Source organism: Lutra lutra, chromosome 4 (genome assembly GCF_902655055.1).
Source record: "Lutra lutra chromosome 4, mLutLut1.2, whole genome shotgun sequence".
NCBI classification, from domain to species: domain Eukaryota; kingdom Metazoa; phylum Chordata; class Mammalia; order Carnivora; family Mustelidae; genus Lutra; species Lutra lutra.
The window spans coordinates 25,654,449-25,673,488 of record NC_062281.1 but is presented as its reverse complement, the minus strand read 5'-3'; the positions used below and the strand labels follow the sequence as shown (position 1 = coordinate 25,673,488).

The following is a 19,040-nucleotide window of genomic DNA, read 5'->3' as shown; positions in this document are numbered from 1 at the left end:
ACACTGATCTGAATCTAAGTCTTCCCACCTGCCTTCTCTGTGCTTTGGCTTTTTCTTCCATTTACCATCCCCTACCTGCCTTTCCCCTTTCCATTGACCTCTTTCCCCCTGTCTCTTCCCCGCCTCATGTAATGCCAGAACCTTAACTAGTTTTTTGTCTGTTTTTCATTCTCTTGTGCATCCCTATTGTTAAAGACCTTTTCTGCTATTCCCATTAACTCAGTCAGATTCTTCCCTTCAAATCCTTCAATTTTCTGAAGTTTCCTCTTTATATTTGGGACTGACTGACTGGCAAAAGCAAGATTCACTGTCCTCTGATTTTGGGGTGCCTCAGGGTCAATCAGGCTATACATTTTGTAGGCTTCAATAAGCCTTTCTAGGAAAGCTCCTGGAGACTCATTCTTGCCTTGAGTCACCGTACTAATTCTGGCTTAGTCTGAGTGCAGCTTTTACTTCTGGAAATTCTTACCCATTTCAGTTCCAGGATTTCAACAAATAAAAACCCCGTATTTGTTCTGAAAGTCTCCCACATCAATTTCCTTTAAGGTGGAATTCATCTTACAAGAAAATTAAAACAATTACAAATGACAAAAACTCAGAATAGTTATGGTTAAATATCAAGTGATGACCCTTATCAAAACATTAAAACTTTAGGAAATGTATAGAACCTTTGGAGTAGTTACAGCATTTACCCAAATGTAACCCAAGGTTTATCATTGATTTAGCAGTACTTCCTGAGTAACTTAGCATATCGAGGAAAGCCTTATGAGTCAAAGAGATCTTATTTACAATTCTGGGTGGGCAAAGAGAAAATCATTTACATTTTCTTAGAAATATCTCAATCTCTAGTGAAGACTAAATATTAACCAATTGTGAACTGTTGCAACAGCAGTTAAGCACAAAACATGTTTACCAACAGATTTCAAAATTACAAACCCAGTTCCAGCAACCAGCGCCCTAGCATTTTATCCCACTTGGTTAAGACCTAGAGGTCCAACAAATTTAATCCCATTTGTCATCCAAGTAAACCTTTAAAGTTTCAGGTTACCAAAGACTTTGAGAGCTACTGTAACAATTACCCATTAAAATCCTGAGACAGACAATTAACCCTCAGTTTTAGTCATCTCTTTGCTAACAGATTTCATGTTACACCCGGGCCCACTCCACTTCAGATGCCATGCTTTCCCACCAGCAAGGTGGGGGGGGGCATGCTAGGCAGTCCACATCAGGCCAGAGAAGACAGGAACATCCCCAAAACAAAGGGAGTTTCGGCAGCTGCTTGGGAATATTCCCTAAAGTCTATGTCTCGAGTTAGACTAACCACAGTTGGCTCCAGTTATAACCATTAAAAGTCAGAGTCCCCTCACTCTCTGCTTGCCCCATTTCTTCAAACACAGCAAACAATACAACAGATAACAAAAAGACAAGACAAAGACAACTGCAGGCCCAGCGGTCCTGCCACCGGTGGGGACTTTTTAGGGGGACTCGAACCCCCTGGTGATCTACCAGTAGAGGGAAGGGGCATCCCCACATCCACTCCAGCCGTGGGGAACATGATTGCATCCAGCTTCTCCCTGATGGCCCATACCCTGGAGCTCCACAACCAGACAGACAGACAGGATCCCTAGAACTTACTTCCAAAGGCTTTTTCTAGAAATTCTGATGCTGGCTCAGGTCTCATCATTTGAACCCGGACGAGCCCCCAATGTTAGAGTCTGTGATCAAAGGAATGAGGCTGCTACAAAGCAAAGGTCAAGCAAAGCTTTATTTCATCGAGAATCAAACCAACCAGTCAGGGCCGTCTCTTACAAAGAGGCGACCCCTCCCAGCCTCACAGACTAACTTTTATAGAGGTGGTTGAGCCTGGCTATACATAGGTGACCAATGAGATTGCAATACACAGAGAAAACTGCACAGTCATGCTAGGTCAGCTCTACGGGTGGCCAATTGAATTTCAGTTTACCTAGTAGATATATGCATGTCCCACTGATTGGATGTCTCCACCTGGCCTGTCCCGCCCTTGTATCTAGGCTTTGCAAGTAAGTTCCTCTGGGAGGGGCAGGGTCAATCTAAGTTCACCACGTAAATACAAAACGGCTCCCTCTGGCTAAGTAGGTCCTTACAATTTTATTTTCTGTTTAAACATCTCTAGCACAAATGCCTCTTTTACTCCTTACTTTACATTGTCATTTGGGTATTTCTAAATGTCTTAAATGTGAAATCTCCACCACAAAGCAGTTGTTTCCCATCTGGTCATGACCCCTCCTTGTAGTGGTAAGCATAGTGCCTTATGAGAATGGTGATTTCAATAAATATGAACTAAATAAATGAAGGATGAATGTGAATTGGCTTCAGTTTTCTCACCATTGCAATGAGAGAATTTATCTGAATAATTATTATTCTCACTCAGATTATAACTAAAATTGGTGTGGTAAATCATGGTCATGTCCTAGGAAGAAGATGGAGTTTAGTTCAGAGATGATATTAAGTAATATACAAGAAATTTTTTCATGATATAGAAAAAATTACTGAGGCCTTAAGACAGTGGAGATACCAGAATGAAAAGCAGACAGGATTTGAGAAAATATAATCTTATTTCTGAATCTCTAGATGAAACATAAATTAAAAGTTAGGGTTAAGGATTAGAAAATTTTAGGGATTGGATAATAAGAAGATTTACATTACTTCTCATTCATCTCCCATAACTGTGTACATACACATTCCAAGTTAATTGCACTTAAAGAATGATGATGAGTATATCTAAATTGGGGTGTGAGTGTAGTCTTGGTAGTTTCAGTTTTACTATGGTGGCAAAAGCTGTCTACAGCTATAGTAATCAAGACAGTTTGGTAGTGCTGAAATGTAGACATGAGCAGAACAGGAAAAGATCCAGAAATAGACTCACATGTTATATTGTCAATTAATTTTGAAAAAGTTGCCAAAGTTCTTCAATGTATAAATTCTATTCAATGTAAATATAAACCCTTACCTCACATTATAAACAAAACATTAACTTAAAATGGATCATCAGCTTACGTGTAAAACCTAAAAGAACCTGAAAGTATAAGTCTTTTAGAAGAAAAATGAGTGGTCATTTTTGCTACATTGGGATAGACAAAGCTTTCTTAGACACAAAACAAAACAGGTGAACTATTATTTAAAGTCAGTACATTGAATTTCATGACAAGTATTTTTTAAATTTTGGTGTTCAAAAAGCATCTTTAAAAAATGAAAATGCCAGCAATAGAAAAAGAGAATTTATTTGTAACACATATAAAATGTTTAGTACGAAATAGTATAATTACTCTGGAAAAATATTCAGGAGTTTCCTTCTTTCTCTCTCTCTCTTTTTTAAGATTTATTTATTTAATTTATTTATTTGAGAGAGAGAGAGTGAGCACAGTGGCGAGAGGCAGAAACAGAGGGAGCAGGAGAGAGAAACCCAAGTTGAGAGAAACCCAAGCTTATATCCTGCTGAGCGAGGAGACAATGCCTGCTAGATTTCAAGGACCCTGAAATCAGGACCTGAGATCACAACCTGCGCTGAAACCAAGAGTTGGCAGTTTAACCAACAGTGCCACCCAGGCACCTCTGGCAGTTTCTTAAATAGTTAAATATTCACCTACATATAACCCAGCTTTCCACAGCTAGCTAACTACCCAAAGGAAAGTAAATTTCCATACAAAGGCTCATATATAAATGTATATATTTTATTCTAATACCCCAAATCTGGAAACAACTCAAATGCCCATAAGCGAGTAGGTAAAGTGTAATATAGCCATATATTATTTAGCAATAAAAGGGAAGCAACTGCTGATACATGCAACTACATAAATTAAATAAAACAAAAGTATGGATGATTTTCAAAATCCTATACTGAGGGAAAGCAACTAGGTAATGAAGATTATGTACTGAGTTTATATTTCTAAAATACTCAATTTAATCTATAATCACAGAAAAAAGATCAGTGGTTGTCAGTGGATGGTGTGGAGAGGAAAATTGGTGACAGAATAGTGCTAGGGATCTTCAGGGATTGAGGAAATATTCTTTATCTTGGTGTGGTGCAGGTTTGTCAAAACTTTTAAGTTTGTCAGAACTCATGATGTACTCAAAATGTGTGCAATTTTTTGTATAACAATTTTACCACAAGAAAATGTGTGTTTTTTTATAGTGCTTCCAAATACTCACTTATCCCAATTTAAGTTTTCTGCAGCTAAAGAAATATGGAAGTTATAGGCTTCTTGTTTAAATCTCTTCCTTTCCACACTGAATTCAATTGTGTGTGTGTGTGTGTGTGTGTGTGTGTGTGTGTATGTATGTATGTATATATTATTTCTTAATTTTTGTTTGTTTCAAGCCTTATTTAAATTCTAGTTAGTTAGAGATGCTTGGGTGGCTCAGTCAGTTAAGTGTCTGCCTTTGGCTCAGGTCATAATCCAGGGCTCTGGGATTGAGTCCTGCATCAGGCTCCTTGCTCAGCAGGAAGCCTGCTTCTCCCTCTGCCTCCTGCTCCCGCTGCTTGTGCTTTGTCTCTCACTCATACACACACAAAAATAAATAAATAAAATCTTTTAAAAAAACGAATTCTAGGGGCATCTGGGTGGCTCAGTGGGTTAAAGCCTCTGTTTTGGCTCAGGTCATGATCCCAAGGTCCTGGAATCAAGCCCGCATCAGGCTCTCTGCTTGGCGGGGAGCCTGCTTCCCTCTCTCTCTCTGCCTGCCTCTCTGCCTGCTTGTGAACTCTGTCTGTCAAATAAATAAATCTTAAATCAAACAAACAAACAAACAAACAAACAAAAAACCCAAAACAAAACAAAACAAAAAAACAAATTCTAGTTACTTAACATATAATGTAATATTGTTTTCAGGTGAATAATCTAGTGATTCATCACTTACATATAATATATAATACTCAGTGCACATCACAACAAATACCCTCCTAATGCCCATCACCCATTTAGCCCATCTCCCACTGCTTCCCCTCTATCAACCTCAGTTTGTTCTCTATAGTTAAGAGTCTCTTATGGTTTTCCCCCCTCTTTTTTTTCCTTCCCCTATGGTCATCAGTTTTCCTTCTGAAATTCCACATGTGAGTGATATCATATGGTATTTTTCTTTCTCTGACTTTTTTTCTTAGTATCATTCTAGCTCCATCTATGTCATTGCAGATGGTAAGATTTCATTCTTTTTCATTGCTGAGTAGTATTCCTCTCTCTGTCTCTCTCTCTGTGTGTATGTGTGTGTGTGTGTGTGTGTGTGTGCTTTATCATTTCTTCTTATCCATTCATCAGTCTATAGACATTTGAGCTCTTTCTATAATTTGGCTGTTGTTGATAATGCTGCTATACACATTAGGGTGCATGTGCCCTTTCAAATCAGTACTTTTGTATACTTTAATACTTAATATCTATTAGTGCAATTTAAAAAAGCAAATAATACCAAGATATTCCTATAGTTATTACATTGAATATAACCCAAAACAGCCTTAACCAGGATGTTTTAAAAATGAGGCGAGCAGAAAAACTTCTTATTTAAATGTTTCATTATTAACCAATATTATTCAATGTATTAAATTTTAAACAATACTCCAAAAAGTAGAATTTATCCAATTATTCTGTTTAAAATCATCCAGCAAAAACAAACGGGAGAACATATTTTCCTATTTCTTTTTAGTCTTTAGCCTTTCAAAAACTCGTTATGACCAAAAAGAGAAAAGGTCACCTATAAGGCATCAAAATAATTGAAGATTATTGTCACAACTTAAATCCATATATTCCACATGATACTGAAGCAAGCCTAAGGCAGAACTAAAAAGAAAATTATGTAAAGGCTATTAGGGATAAGAAAACCTATGTGTACTGGGTGGAAATAATACTTGATATGAATGAATGAATGAATGAATAGCAATCACACTTACTTAAATAATCCAAGTGGTACAATCAAAGACATTTAAGGATACCTTAACACATTGCTTGACAAGTTATAAGTCTTAATTTTCCTCCCATTTTTAGATCTCTGTTAGACCTATAAATGTTGAAATCTGTAGAGATTAGGCTACAGAATCTTTTTTCTTTCCACTACAGTCTTTTTCACTTCAAATAGCACCAATATGGTAACAACTCCACTGACTTCCTATAATTCTAGATGTATGTATTCTGGTTCATAGTCAATATTTCCACTAGGATGTCTTAAATTCAGCCTAAAATCAACACTCCTGTTCCAAATTTTTAATCATTCTTTTAAAATAACTTTCTTGTGCTGCCTAATATTTTTGACTTTGGTAAATTTGTAAGAAAACAATGAGGACATAGCTTCAGTGATCCTATGGTCTTCTTTTAAATTTGAAAATTCCTGGAGGTTTTAGATATTTTGATTTTATAATTCTCCTCGGTTATGGAGAGAAAGGATGCATGGGTTGACAGCTACATTTGTCTGAAATCTCCTTGCAATCTTTTTAATGTGGCACAACTCTTATTTAATCTTTCTTAATAACCCCAATACTATGGACTTTGGGTTTCCAAATCCATGCTGTTGTTTTTTCCCGGATTTACTGAGGTATAACCGATAAATAATGTATATGGAATAAAGGTATGAAATAAATATATGAAATAATTATTATATATATGGTGAATAATTACCATATGTGCATATATAGTGGAATAATTACCAAAATCAAGCTAATTAACCCATCCTTCATCTTATATTGTTAGCTTTTTAAAACAAAAATACTTAATCCACTCTCAGCAAATTTCAAGCATACAATGCAAATTAATTATGTCACTGTGCTATACACTAGATCTCCAGAATTTATTCATCTTATAACTAGATGTTTATGTCTGTTTTTTCCAGTTTTGATGAGAAATAATTCTCATATGTCATTGTATAAGGCATACAGCATGATTGTTTGATTTACATATATTGTGAAATGATTCCCACAATAGGTTCAGCTAATATCCATCTTTTTATATAGACACAATAAAAAGGAAAGAAGAAAATAAAGAAAAAAAAAACTGTTCTCCTTGTGATGAGAACTCAGGATATATTCTCTTAATGGCTTCCTATGTATTATAGCATGTTAGCTATAGTCATCATGCTGTACATTATATTACATCCTAGTGCTTATTTATCTTCTAACTGGAAGTTGGTACATTTTGACCACTTTATTCCAGTTCTCCCTCCTTCTACCCCATTCCTTTGGGAACCCTGAGTCTGATATCTTTTTCTATGACTTTTTTCTTTTCTTTTTTTTTTTTTTTAAGTTTCTACATACAAGTGATCTCATAGAGTATTTGTCTTTCTCTATCTGACTTATTTCACTTAGCATAATGCTTTTAATGACCATTCATTTTATTGCAAATGGTAGGATTTCCCATTTTTATAGTTGAATAATATTTCATTCCATATATATACCACACTTCTTTTAGTTTTCTTTTAAGTTTTTTAAGTTTTAAGTTTTTTAAGTTTCTTTTTAATTCTTTTAAGTTTTTAATTTCAGTTCCAGTATTATTAACATACAGTTATATTAGTTTCAAGTGTACGATATAGTGGTTCAACAGTTCTATACATTACTTGTGGCTCATCATGATAAGCTTACTAATCCCCATCACCTATTTTACCATCTATATCCCCACCTTCCCTCTGGTAACCATCATAGTTAAGAGTCTGTTTCTTGATTTGTCTCTTTTTCTCTGTTCCTTTGTTCATTTGTTTTGTTTTTTAAATTCCACATGTAAGTGAAATTATATGGTATTGGTCTTTCTCTGACTGACTTATTTTGCTAAGCAGGATACTCTCTATCTCCATCCTTATTTTTGCAAATGGCAAGATTTTATTCTTTTTATGGCTGAATAATATTCCATTGTGTGTATATGTATGCCACATCTTCTTTATCTATTTATGTATCGATGGACACAGGCTACTTCCATAATTTGGCTATTATAAATAATGCTATAATAAACATAGGGGTGCCTGCATATTTTTGAATTAGTGTTTTTGTATTTTGGGGTAAATACCCAGTAATGCAATTCCTGGATTGTAGGGTATTTATATTTTTAACTTTTTGAGGGTACTTCATGCTATTTTCCAGATTGGCTGAACCAGTTTGTATTCCCACCAATAGTGAGTGCATGGGTGTTTCTTCTTCTCTATACCCTCACCAACACTTGTTGTTTCTGGAGTTTTTGATTTTAGCCATTCTGACAGGTGTGGAGTGATATCTCATTATAGATTTGATTTGTATTTCCCTGATAATGAGTGATGTTGAACATCTTCTCATGTGTGTGTTGGCCATTTGTATGCCTTCTTTGGTGAAATGTCTGTTCATGTCTTCTGCCCATTTTTTAATTGGATATTTTGTTTTTTGGGTGTTGAGTTTTTAAGTTCTTTTTAGATTTTGGATACTAACCCTTTATCTGATATGTCATTTGCAAGTAACTTCTCCAACTCAGTAGGTTGCCTTTTAGTTTTGTTGATTGTTTCCTTTGTTCTCCAGGAACTTTTTATTTTGATATAGTCCCATAGTTTATTTTTGTTTTTGTTTCCCTTCATTAGGAAACATATCTGGAAAAATGTTGCTGGGACCAGGATCAAAGACATTATAGCCTGTACTCTCTTCTAGGATTTTTTTAATTTTTAAAATTTTTAAAATTTATTTATTTATTCTTTTGTTGGAGAGAGCAAGGGAGTGAGAGAGAGAGCTAGTGAGCCTCATAGCAAGTATGAGCAGGGAGCTGGGGTAAGGGCAAAGGAAGAAGCCAACTCCCCACTGAACAAGGAGCCTGGCTCCAGCATGATCCAAGGAGTATGAGATGCTTACCTGAGACAAAGGCAGACACTTCACCTACTGAGCCACCCAGGCATCCCTCTTTTAGGATTTTTATGTTTTGTTTTTTTTTTCCCTCACATTTAGGTTTTTAATCCATTTTGAGTTTATTTTTGTGTATTGTGACAAAAATTGGTTCAGTTTCATTCTTTTTCATGTAGTTGCCCAGTTTTCCCAATACCCTTTGTTGAAGGGACTGTCTTTGTTCCATTGCATAATCTTTCTTCCTTTGTTGATGATTAATTGACCATATACCACAACTTCTTTATCTATTCATCTATTGATAGACCCTTAGGTTGTTTCTGTATCTTAGCTATTGTAGATAACACTGCTATTAACATGAGGGTACAGATATCTTTTCAAATTTTAACTTTTTGATACAGTCCCAGAAGTGGAATTCCTGGATCATATGGTAGTTGTATTTTTAATTTTGGGTGTGTGGGGGGGGATCTCTGTATTATTTTCCATAATAGCTGTTCCAACTTTCAAACCCACTGACAGTGCACAAGTGTTCCCCTCACTACATCCACACCAGCATTTGTTATGTCTTATCTTTTTTTGATTTTGTCCATTCTAACTGTTGTGAAGTAATATCTCATTGTGGTTTTAATTTGCATTTCCTAATAAATAGTGATGTTTAACAGTTTTTCATGTACCTTTTGACATTTTTATATTGTCCTTAGAAAAATGTTCACTTAGGTCTTTTGTCCATTTTTTAATTGAGATATTTGTGGGGGTTTTTGTTTTGTTTTGTTTTTGTTGAGTTATATTAACCCTTTATTAGATATATGGCTTACAGACATTTTTTTTTCCATTCTGTCAATTGTATTTTCACTTCGTTGGTGGTTTCTTTTGGCTGTGCAGAATCTTTTCAGTTCGATATAGTCTCATGTGCTTATTTTTTTTATTTTGTAGCATTTGCTTTAGGTGTCATTTCCCAAAAAATGGTTGTGAATATTCATGTCACATACGTTTGTTGCTGTTTGCTTCTAGGAGTTTCATGGTTTAAAGTCTTACCTTTAAGTCTTTAAAGATTCCCAGCAGTTGAACCCCACAGATTCCCCTACAGTCTGTGTGGTACTAGATCAAAGTAGGGGATCCTATAAAATGATCCCCAGTACTTCTGGGTTCTCTTTCCCCACTGGAGGAACCAGTGGTTCAGGGGAGATCTCTCCATTTGGTGCTGTGCAGGTCTGGGAAAGGGACAGTGCAGTCAATGGATAGCCACCTTCTTTACTCTTCTAATGAAGTCTGTCTTGGTTGCTGTGGTGCAGAGAAGGAGTACTTCAGCCTCATACCTGTATTCTAGGATTCTCTCATGGTGTCTTATTCTTGAATAGATATTAGCATTATTCTTTTGAGGGGAAGAAAAGACAGGAACATGTTGTCATCTTGTTGATGTCATTCTCCTGTTGTTTTTTATTGAAATATATTATTCCTGTCTCTTCAAAGAAATTTAGTTATGTTTCACATGATGCAGTCCACAGTATTAGCTCCTGTTGAATATAAATATTATTACCTACTTACTGTTCTTTTCGTAGAGGGATTCAGACCTAGTAGCGTCTGTTCCTATAGTAAGATCAAACACTGGGTTTAGTTCATTCTCAATAACCCCTGTCCATAAGGTGCTGGAACACTCAGTTACCTTTGCTACAATAGTCTATCCTTCATTTATGTTTTGAAGGAAATGGTATACCAGATATGAATATTTACAATTTTCTTTGTTTTCCTTATTTATATTTGGCTTAAATAAGAAACCAAAGCCATAAATATAGATCAAATAGTGTACAAAACTATTAATATGAAAAAAGTACTGGAGTCAAACTTATTATGTGCCTTTTGCTTTTATTTTTTCAACAAATCAAAGTAAGGATGCATTTTACTCCTATTTCAAACATTTTCCTAATTATATGATTATATTCCTAATCATCTAAATTCAGTATTTTTCTTCTTTGTTCTTAAGTGTCATTATTTTACATAGTATCAGTGTTCATGGAGAATGTTAATATCTTAACTTTTAATATAATTGTCTCTGTAAAAATATTTCAGTCTTTAATTTTTCCCTCCTCTTTGTTATTTGATCAACTTTCATTTAGGAAATCTTTTTATTCTTAATTTTGTTTTACTATTCTTTGTGCTTTTCTGAATATTTTACTTCTCAACAATTTAAGCAATATTTTCCCTCACATTGTTAAATTTCTTTTACAAATACCTCTTTTTACTTTCTTTTTCTTTTAGAGATGAATTTTTTCCATCCTAACTTTACCCTCAGGATTTAACAAAGTCTCTTATTTTACTATCTTCTAAATGGGGTTTTGTTTTATTTTTTAAAATCTTTTGTCAAAGTTATGATTGACTAGGCTATTTACATAAAGATATTTACATGAGTTTCATAGCTACGAGAAAAATTACTTACTGCATCCCTCTCTTCCAAGGACGTCTGAATCTTCTTTTTTGAGACACCCTTGGGAAAAGAATTTGCTGTTCAGTGGTGGCTCCATGGATTCTGACAAAGGGGCATTGTTATGCAGTTTGCCTAAAAAACAGAATTGCATTCATTGTGTCAGCTGGATTTGTGATTATATTCTCACTCTTGAAGACAATGATACTTGGGTACTTTATAGTAAAGGACATAGCAGAATACGTTATCTGTCCTCTTGTTTACAGGAGGAGAAATATGTCATTTACTATCATTTTCCATCTCTAGAATTATTGCTTTGTTATAAAAGTTTATGACCAAATCACTTTGCTATTGACAACGTATTACTAGAATCTGTTTTTCTGCAACTAGTGGAAAGAGGAGGAAGAACAAAAGTAAAGAAGAGAAGAACCTCAGATTATTTTGAACAGTAAAAATGTTTAATGGAAACATCAGGGAGCTCATAGAATTGAGATGCATGAATTCAGTGATGCCAGCTGTCATGTGTCAGTACCAGCTCTCTGTTCCCTTGGGTGGAATGAGCAGAATAAGCAGAATTTCTTCTGCAAAATAATGCAGACCAGGAGTTTGTCCAGGAATAACACTAGCATATCTGGAAATTCTCTTAAAATTTAGTTGAGGATATTTTTGTGGATTTTTAGTAATAACAATTCTACTTTTTTTTCCTGCACTTTTCTCTTCTTTTTCTTTTTACAATTTTTTGACATACTCATTGCTCAGTGGTTTTAACCACAAATAAGTTTGTTGAATAAAGTTTTTATATTGCCCCTGCAATAGGTTTTTTTATTGAGCTATAATTGACATATTAGTTTCAGGTGTACAACATGATTCAGTGTTTGTATATATTGCAGAATGATCACCACAGTAAGTCTAGTTCACACGTATCACCATACATAGTCACTTTTTTTTTTTTGGTGACAAGAACTTTCAAGATAAAATCTCTTAGGTAATAAAAAAGACAAAATCCTTTAACAACTTTCAAATATGCAATACAGTATTATTAACTGTAGGCACATGCTATATATTACATTCCCCAAGCTTATTTATTTATTTTAAACCAGAAGTTTCTATCTTTTGATCACCATCATCCCCTCATTCCACTCTGGCAACCACCAGTCTGTTCTCTATATCTGTGAGTTCAGTTTTTAGTTGGCTGGTCATTTTTAGATTCCATGTATATGCGAGATTATATGATATTTGTCTTCTCTAACTTCGCTTAGAGTTCTTCTTAATGTCAATTCATACAGTCTGGCTATTATTTCCTTTGGTTTTTCTATATTTCATGATATAACTATCGAGGGTCTCCTTTGAAATTGTAATCTTAATACATACTGCCTATATGGTCTAACCAAATTTATTAATTTCCCTTAGTCTCTTCATCTATAAAATACAATAATTGTACTTTTTTCATAAGTTCATTTTCAAGGAGTAAATAAATTAATAAAATTAGGTATTTATTATGGTATTTAGGTATTTATTTAAATTTAGGTATTTATTATTTATTATGGCATTGTTTCTGGCATTTAGTCAGTGCTCAATAAAGGTTGTATGCAGTGGCTACCATTTAACCTTACCTTTGTGCATGAATATTATGCCCATATATGGAATTTTTTCCTAGGTGTATTTACTCAGAGAGGAATTATTAAATAAGTATATACTAAATTTTGGCAGTTTCTGTATAATTGCCCACCCTCAAGGAGATACATACATATGTGTGTATATTATATTACTTATTATATCTATATCTATATATATATACACACACATATATATATATATATGAATATATATCACATCAAGAGTAAGGGTCTGTTCTTAATTTTCTACACTCATGACACTACTTGATATTACCAACCTTTAAAGCTGTGACTGGTCAAATAGTGAAAATTTAGTATCTCAGAGCCAGTTGTGATTACATTGTTGTTATAAGACACAACATACCGTGAATGAATGCAGTATCCAGGAGGAAGCATATTGCTCAGGAATCCTTGTAAGGTACTGATGAAGTTCTAGAACATAGGTGAGGTTCGGTGGGCTGAGGTCCAGAGCCGATGACCAAGAAAGAATTCTTGAGACATCTTGGTGCAAAATGGTGGTTTATTAAAGCGTGGGGACAGGATCCCTGGGCAGAAAGAGCTGCTGCCCCAGGTTGTGAGGGATGGCAGGTTATGTACCCTGCAGTTGGGGGAAGGTGAGGGAAAAGAGGGGTTTCAATGGAGCTTTCATATGCTAAAGAGGGCCTACAAGGAGCCGGGATACTGGAGGTCTTCCTGCTTGATCAATGTTGTCTTTTGGCAAGCTATTCACATTTCTGCTATCAAGCGTCTTTGTTAGTGAGATTTGGGTTTAGAAGAAATTTAACTTTATTTAGGGCTTGAGGAACTGAGTTATTTCCCTCTGGAAATTGTGCTATTGTTAAGATAGCTTCTTCGTTGTAAATCTCTAGGACATTGGTAAACCAGGGGAGACTCCTGTCTTGCAGGATTGTGATCTCTGCAAGTTAACTATTTGCTTTTCCTTTAGGGCAGCCAGGGGTGGCTGAGGAATGTCACACATTATTACTGAGGGGAGCGGGTGGAGAGGGTGTGCAAGGTGCCAACTTGCCTCAGCCAGCCTCCTGCTTCCTCATCAGGTACATTCAGCTTAAAATGAGAGACTGGAATGGAAAGCTGCTAATAACCAGTAACCAGGTACATTTCTTTGTTTTGGGGGAGAGAAACATGCCTATAATTCAGTCTATTAACTTCCTCCATGAGTCTCTAGTCCCCAGTGAGCCACAGTAAGGCTAAGGAGAGAGAGAGAGGAAAAAAAATATAGTGGGGGTGTTAAAGCATTCTAGTATTGTAGAGAACACCAGGATCTTTGGGAAAATTTTCAGAACAAATAGACATGTGACAATGCTATGAAGACAACTAATCCCTTAAGTCAGAGGATCTAAACCCAAAAGAATTTCTGGAAATTTAAATGTGGATTTCAACTTGTGAATGCTGGCAAACAGTAGGAAATGGTTTATGTAGGAGTCTCCCTTCTAAATAAAGCACTAGACTGACCCATCACAAGGAGAACAGAGAGCTGCTGACCTTAGGGAGCAAAAAATACTTCCTTAGACTCTGATTCCATTTGGGGACAGCCTGTCGTATTAGAAAAGTTCCCCTCCTAAATTGCAGGGATGTCTGAAGGATTAATGTTTGCTGGCTCTGGGCCAAACTTCTGGGAAGTTTGCCAGCAGCTGAAACTCTGTGGGTGATACAAAACCCAGACTGGTTATGAAAGAACTGACAGGGATACAATTGTCAGGACTGGGCAAATGGGATAATGACCGGAAAGCTAAAACAATTCTCAGGGAAGAAACATCTGGAAGATAAAGGAGGAGGGGGAAAATATCATTAGGAAGACAGTGTGTGAGGAAGGCCTTTGTTAGGGGACCATTATCCTTTAGAGCTCTGGGCAATTCATTCTCACCCCCATAGCACATAGCCTCTGAGTTCTCAAACATGCAGTGAAGGGGGATTGCTTATCTTGTCTCAAAATTGCTTAAAACAAAACAGAACACAACACTACACACACACACACACACAAAAATCACCACTATTCCTTTGGCCACCCTGCCATCAGGCTTCTCTGAGTCTGCTAAGATAAGGGAATAAGCCTTGAGGACAACGGTACCTCCCAGGCAGTTGCTTGCTCAACGGAGAGGGGACCCTTCACATTCCTAAGTCAAGAGGACACCAGAGTCCTAGAAACTGAATTTTGGCTCACGTGATAGAACTTCTGTTCCTTCAGCCACTGCCAAATAAAGCTAGCACAGTTCAGCTTGCTCACTAACACTGTCTGATGGCATTTATAGTGATGGATGGACCAAATCAGAGTTTGTTGCAAGTTGGAATGCTGATGGGAAAGATGTATCTAGACCACAATCATCGCTTTTAACAGGAACTCCAGACTTCCAGGAGGGGAGGAGTGTAGAAATGGGAAGCGGCAATGAACTTCTTCCCTTTTCCTACTTCAACATCAGCAGATATATAGACATCTACCCTTGGATGAAACAATTTCTGACACTCTGGAAAGATAATAGTAATGTAACAGACTGTTTCACTATTTAGGGAAATGACCAATCACAACTGACTGGACATAAACATAACACACTCCAAAAAGCACATGAATATTTGAGGTCACATAGAATGACAACCCTTGTTTTTATTTGTATCCCAGATGTATGTGATGAGCTCCTGGATCAAGGGGTTGAACTACAATGAGCAGAATTGTGTGAGGGGACTTCCAGAGGACTTGGAAAATTTGGTGCGTGGGTAGTGGTCTAACATGGCTTCAAAATTTGAGAAAAGTATTCAAAAGTTCTTCTGTTTTACTTGAGTTGGACAACAGTCCATATTTGTCACAGAGCTGTATTCATGCTCCTAATTTCACTCACAGTTTAGTCTATAGGGATGTTAACACTGGCATTTCATAGGACATTATGCTGGGGTGTTATACTAGTTGAACCTGGCAAACAGAATAACAAGTTACTTTGAATGCCTTAGTAAGATGTATACCTGCCAAAGATGTATCCATGCTTGTAAAGGTTTTCAGGGGCCTGAAATACTTGTGAATTTTTTATGTATCCAGTGGTATGGTCATGCTGAGACATCATCTTAAAGTCAAGGCCAGTTGGTTGTATCATTCATGTACTACTATCAAGAGAACAACTTAGATTGTTCCAAGGAACAACTCGCAAACCTCCATGGATTTGGGAAGAGTGTCTAAAAAGCCCAGGAGGAGATTGTGGGAGGGAGGATTCTAATTCTAATTCTAATAATTCTAATTCTAATTCTAATTCAGTGGCCCTCACCCTGTAACACTAATGATTATGTATATTAAAAGGTATTTTACTGAATAGTACAGTCCCAGATCACTTTATTTTAAGATAAGAAGATTGTCTTTGATGAGCCTGATCCAATGAGGTGAATCCCAAAAGGAATGGAGGTCTTTCTGGGGAGAGATATTAAAAATGTGAGAGGATTTGACATCAGTGAGATTCCATATAGATGGCTTTGAAGATGGAGCATACCAAGTAGCAAAGAATGCAGACCAGTCCTAGGAGCTGAGAGTAGCCATGGCTGATAACCATGGAGGAATGAAGACCTCAGTACTCTAACAGCAAAGATTTGGATTTTGCCAGTAATCTAAATGAGCTTGGAAGCAGATGTTTCCCCATGTTCTCGTCAAAAACTCTGTGTGGCTGACACCTTTATTTTCGTTGTAGGTACTTCACATAAAACCCAGCCAGCCTGGACTTAAGACCTACAGAACTGTAGATAATAAATGTGTGTTTCTTTACTGCTGAATTTGTGGTAATGCATTATAGCATCAAACAAAGAAAAGTGCAGATCTCTAGGATTCTGGGGGAAAGTCATGCCTTTTGCTGCAGAACATGACTTGCTGTTTGGAAAGATATCCCAGCAAGTGAGTGAGTCATAGAGTGGACTAAAGAGTTCACTCTGAGCTATCAATGACTGTAATCAAATCTACCATTCCTGATTTGGGTATTATCTGATCTAGTAAATTTCAAGTTCAGAGGGTACAAAGCAATTTCTTTAGGATGGAAATTGTGAGGTGTAGTTTGGGCTCTGGTAAGCTGAATGGTCACACATGTGTTGCCTATCTGTGTTACATTGAAGCCTTTGCTTTAACTCACATCTATGGATTAGGGTCGAGTTTTTTTCAACCAAATAATGGTGGATGAATAAGCTGGTTTACTGGTTTATCAGCTTGATATGTTGGTATAAACTAAAAAAAGGGGTTAGGATTGCACTCCAAGTCTCTTGTGGTGTGGCCTTAAATAATGCATCAGGAAATTCTCTCAGAGGACATAACTGTGAGCATTAAACATTTAGTTATTTATATTTTATGTGAAAAACAGCCTAATATATAACTAAACACTTATTTCCAGGCAGTGGGAAAATAGGCTGGATGGTTATTTAGGGGTCTGGTAGAAATAAAATTAAAATTTCAAGAGACAGTGAGTGGATATTTTAGTGTCACAATGTATTAGGTATTTTTGTGTCTTACAGTAATTCACACTGGAGTGTATTCACCAAAAGGGAGCTCCTTGACATCGTTGTAGATAGATTGATTCATCCTATTGTTGTCAGTCAGTCTCTTCTCAACTATCGTGGTATTTGCACAAATGGTTTATAAGTGGAGTGGCTATGGTAGCAGGTACATTAGCATCTATTAGCTCCTTCTCATCAAGGCTCATCATGTTACTATCTTTTCTGAGGGTCGGACCTGTCAAAAACAGAGACCAATATCCAGCCTTTAATATACTACTCTTCTTCAAAAAGAACCAGACACGTAATGGGACATTGATTATATTGAATCATGTCTACCTCTGAAGGGACAATGATTATTCCTCATTGGTCTTGATACTAAGGTTTGCAGTTTCTCTTCTGGCGCAACCTCTTACAAGATATCACAGTTGTCAACCCAGGCCAAAGGACCCACTTTATGGTAAGAAAAATACATAATCATGGGCACATAACTGCGTGATCCACTTGTCCTACCATGTACTATTTGATCTGGGAGCACAGTGGAATGTTGGAATGGCCTATTAAAGATCAGTGTGTCAGTGTCAAAAAAAACATTCTGCAAGAGAGGAAATGTGCATCAAGGGCTCATACTTATGGTAGTCACTGTTGTTTTCTGAGGCTTAGAACACTAGTCCAGGAACCAGTGGTAGAAATATAATTAGCCACATGACCGCTTCCACATGACCACACATTGCTGTGGATCTACAACACATCTCTTGCTTTCTGAATGGTGTTTATCTATCTCAGCTGCATTGGATGACTGTTAAGGCCTACTCCTCTGAGCTGATGGCACTTGTACATATATAACTGTGAAACAGTTGACATTTCCTGGGTAAGCAAACAGTACCCTCTCTCATGTCTCAGGCTGATATGCATTTTATAGGGTCCCTCATGGAGTTCCTAGTGGAACTAAATTCCAGCAGCCTATAAAAGGAATATACCAGTAATGTTCCTTAAGACAACTGTCCCTCTTTGTTTCAATGTTTCTACTCCTTCCATTTTGGTTCTTTAGTATCACTTGTCAAAATAAACACCTGCCTAAGAATCCTTGTCCCAAACCTTCCTTTATTGGGGGAACCCAAACAAGGACAGCAGGATTCCTGAAATATCTTGATTATAAAGTGCCCAATTAATAAGTTTTTTGCCATCAGACACAGGGAGTTTATAGTCTTTCCAATATGTCTTTCTAATTAAAATATAACTTATAATATAGCATGTATGAAAAGTCATCTGAATTAAATACTTGACATCTTCCTTTCTGTGGATGCCAGACTATTAGAGGTAGAACATAGAGGTAGAACTTATTGCTTTATCTGGACTTTCTCAAGAGAAAATATGAAAAGAAGCACCACAGTGATTCCAATAGCTACTCTATTAATAGGCTACCTCTGACTTTGGGGGAAAAAAAAGAAAAGGAAACATTTTAGGATGTCAAAGCCGGTGAAATTTGTATAAACTTTGACTGTGTCATACTTTAAGAATATACACAGCTATCACAATGATACATCTTCCAGTGACTTTAAATGGATGTTATAATGCCTCAGAATAAATGGCAACCAATATATTTCCAGGTTTGTAAAATAGGTTGGTGGTGTTCTATCAATATATTTCCAGACATAACTGAAGAATAAGAATTAAGGCATCATAAACAACATCTTAGAGGAAACTAGATGTTATCTCATTATTAGCCTTA

The 19,040-nt window shown here is 36.3% G+C and overlaps 1 long non-coding RNA gene across 1 annotated transcript in view; it reads right to left on the bottom strand.

Moving 5' to 3' along the window:
* The window catches only part of LOC125098266 (uncharacterized), a 71,268-nt gene extending 55,240 nt beyond the window's left edge, over window positions 1–16,028 (bottom strand). Inside the window, exons 1-2 of the long non-coding RNA XR_007126779.1 lie at window positions 15,812–16,028; window positions 11,238–11,357 (exon numbers count right to left, since the gene is read on the bottom strand). This is a non-coding gene — a long non-coding RNA (uncharacterized LOC125098266). The remainder of the gene's footprint in view (window positions 1–11,237; window positions 11,358–15,811) is intronic.
* Between the last annotated feature and the right edge of the window lie 3,012 nt (window positions 16,029–19,040).